Raw genomic sequence first — 3,802 nt, 5'->3', positions numbered from 1 at the left:
ATAAGATACTGAAGGTCACATGAAAAGTAAAAGTAAGATGAAAACACTCTGAAAACTTTACAGTGCTACAGTAGCATAAGATATTATAATTATTCAAGATAAGGAAAACAATGTTACCCAAGTCTTCTCACAGGTTGAAATAGTGAGTTTTCATCATAGTATCTAAAATCCAATTCAAGATGCATTTTCTAACACTCAATGTTGTGTGCCATCCGCCTCTACTCACAAGGAGATTCTGATCCCTACATAGGACTCTAATTTACCCCTAAGGAGAGACTGGAGAATCTCTCCGTTTCCTTGTCCTCCCTAATAGCATATCTAGAGAAATAGAGTTGCTGCTATTTTCATGAACATGGCAGTAACATGGTGACAGAGAACCAGGCATGTTTCCTACTTGTGCCAATATGTACAGAAATGCAGGGGTGGGGTGGGGCAGGGGGCACGGTTCTCAGGAAAATCTGGCATCTTCTAACTTCCAATAGCCCTGAAGGTAAGTAGGCTGTGAGGATTGTCCCTTGCCTGAGCATGTGTAAAGATAAGGATGACAGGTACACAAGTGAATAACTTCTAATGCTTTAAACCAGATAATCGGACTAAAAGATACACATGCAGAACATCATTTCTAAATGTTTAAAGTCATTTCAGGTATTACCTTTAAACATTTTACATTTTTAAAGAGCAAATATCACAATTGTTGAATTTAATTTGCAGAACACCTGACATAATATAATTTGACACTTACATGACTTTTTTTTTTGACATATTTTGCTACTATCAAAAGGAACATTTTCTTAATATAAACTAGGAATATAGAGGAAAAAGAATTGATTAAACAAGAGTAATCTGTAATTCCGTAAGGCAAAATAACTGCCAACATGGCAACTTGTTTTCAAAGATGGCCACAACCATTACTCCCCTCCTGCATGCCCTTCGCAATGTGACCCTGCCACTACCCTCATCTAGAGATGGAGTTTGATTATTCCTTCCCCTGAATCAGGGCTAACACTGCAGCTTGCTTTGCCAATAGAATGTGGCAGAAGTGACACTGTACAATAATGATGCAGGTCTTTAAGAGGTCTTATATATAGCTTTTGTTTTTGCATGCTTAGAGTCCTGAGTCTCCATATTTTTTAATATCTTCTCAAATAAACTATTTAAATAAGATCCAGAGTCTTATAATACCACACAAGTACAAATTTCAATTGGAAATCACTCACACCAAGAACAGAGAAGATCTCAACCAAATGAGAAAGGAAAATCAACAGGTGCCAACACTATGCTGACACAAATGTTGGAAGCATTTGACCAGAATTTTAAAGTAGCCATCATAAAAATGCTTCAATGAGCCTATGAACATGCTTGAACCTAATAAAAATATAGTCACAGAAAAGAAATAAGATACGAAGAAGAAACAAATGGAAATTTTAGAAGTAAAACACAGCATAAATGAAATAAAAACTCAGTGGATAGGCTCAGCAGCAGAATGAAGAAGACAAAGAAGAATCATTAAAGTTGAAAATTGAATGATACAAATTACCCAATCTGAACAATATAAAACAGACAGGAAAAAAAGTGAGTGGAGTCAGGGACATGTGGGACTATAACGAAAGATTAATATTAATGTCATTGAAGTACAGAAACATTGGAGAAAGTAGCCTGACAAAGTAGCCGAGAAGGCATAGCTAAAAATTTCCCACATTTGGCAAGACATAAATCTAGAAATACAAGAAGCTGAAAGAAACTCAAGCAGGATAAACCCAAAGAGATCCATGTCAAGACATATCATGGTTAAACTTCTGAGAACTAAAGGCAAAACAAAACAAAACAAAACAAAACAAAACCTTGAAAGCAGCCTGAGAGAAATGATGTATTACCTATAAGGGAAAAAAATTTTTAAGCGAATCAGATTTCTCCTCAGAATCTACGAAAGCCAAAAGGAAGTGGCACATTTTTAAAGTGCTAAAAGACATGAACTATCAATCCAAAGTTCTATAATTAGCAAAAATATTCTTCACAAATGAAAGACATGAAAATATTTTCAGATGAAGGGTAACTAAAATTTGTCACCAACAGACCTACTATAAAAGAAGAGCTAAAAGAAATTCTCTAAACAGAAAAGAAATGCTTAAAGAAGAAATCTTGGAAAATCAAAATGGAAGAAAGAACACAAAAAAATCAAAAGGATGGGTAAAAACAGTAATATTTTCTTCAACTCTTAAGTTTTCTAAATTAGGTTTGATGGTTTTAACAAAAATTATAACAATGTCTACTGTAGTTCTTAATATATAGAGAGGAAATATTTAAAACAATTACAGTGGGGTAGAGTAAAGGGATATAAACTAGACAAAAGTATAAAAACTATATAAAAATGAACACTCTAAAACACTATAGATAAATTAAAATTGAATTAAAGTAACCCACAAGAAGGCAAGAAAAAAGTAGAACAGAAAAATGAAAAAAAGAACAAACAGAAAACAAAATTTCTCAAAAAAAAAAAAAAAAACAACGCAATTACAGTGGCCCCCATGCACTCAGGTGCAAAGTGTTTAAACCCAATGATCTGGAGCCAGGCTGCCCAGGTTAAATTCCTGGCTTCACTTTATTGAACAAATGCCCTAATCCCTATAAACTGGAGATAATAATATCCATGTCACAGGATTTTGTTGAGCTTTAAATAAGTTAATATTTACTTACAGCAGTGCCTGACAAATGGTAAATATTACATGTATATACTTTCCAATTAAATAATTAAATTGATTTCTCACCCAGGGACAGATAAACAGTCAATTATTCCTCTTTTGTGCCCTAATAAATTATATTATGACAAACATCCTTGTGCTATAGGTTTATTCCATATTTCTATTTTTAGGATGCAGAAGTCCTCTGAAATATGTTTTGATATTCATATGCATCCACACTCCTTTTTCCTGACAGGATAAATTTCACAGACTTCTATAAGAAGTAGTGTTAACACCAAACTTGAATAACTAAAATATCTGGAGTTTTCACCAAATTTGTTTTGCCAGCACACAAAATAGAGTGGAGGTTTTTATGGCAAATAATGTAAAGAAATCCTAACTGCTTATGACTTTATACCAAAAAATTCACTAAGGCAGCATGGTATCTTGGTTAAGAGCATAGACTCTGAAGTTAATAATCTGGGTTCAAATTCCAGCTCTTTCACTTATTAGCTGTGCAACCTTGGACACATTGCTTAACCTCTCTGTGCTTCAGTTTCTTCATCACTAAAAGAAGGGAAATAATAGTGTCCCAGGGATGTTTCAAGATGAAATGAGTTAATGCACCTGCTGTATTCAGAGTACTTAAATTAAACAGAAAAGCTAAGTGAAGCCCCATTCATGACAGCCTAAATTCACCCTGAAAACAGATAAGAAAATGATCATGAACCTCAATGTGAAATGGTGAAGAAAAGAGGGAAAATACCTCCTTCGCTCCCTCATTATTTAGCAATGTCAGCCACCCAGTGTGTTGTAATGGAGCTGTTGGTTATGTGCCACCACTATGTAGCCTAATGAACATTGCCTTCCCAATAAATCTTTGCTAAAGGATGAGTAGAACAAGTAATTTGGTATGAACATTTTTTTTCATCTGAGCTGATTCTAGCTGCCTGCACATGTGGGAGCTCAGCACTTTTATTTGATGACAAAGATTGGTCTCTCCCATAGGGGCATCAAAAAGGTTCAATAAGGAGTATGAAATCTTCGCAATTCAGAAGAGGCCCGAAAGGAACTACATGACTAAAGAGATTTATTCTTGCATTCCTTATGGCTGTAACTCAAAA

This window comes from Pteropus vampyrus, unplaced genomic scaffold, assembly GCF_000151845.1.
Source record: "Pteropus vampyrus isolate Shadow unplaced genomic scaffold, Pvam_2.0 Scaffold68, whole genome shotgun sequence".
Taxonomy (NCBI): domain Eukaryota; kingdom Metazoa; phylum Chordata; class Mammalia; order Chiroptera; family Pteropodidae; genus Pteropus; species Pteropus vampyrus.
The sequence above is the reverse complement of the archived record's forward strand: the minus strand, read 5'-3'. Positions refer to the sequence as shown.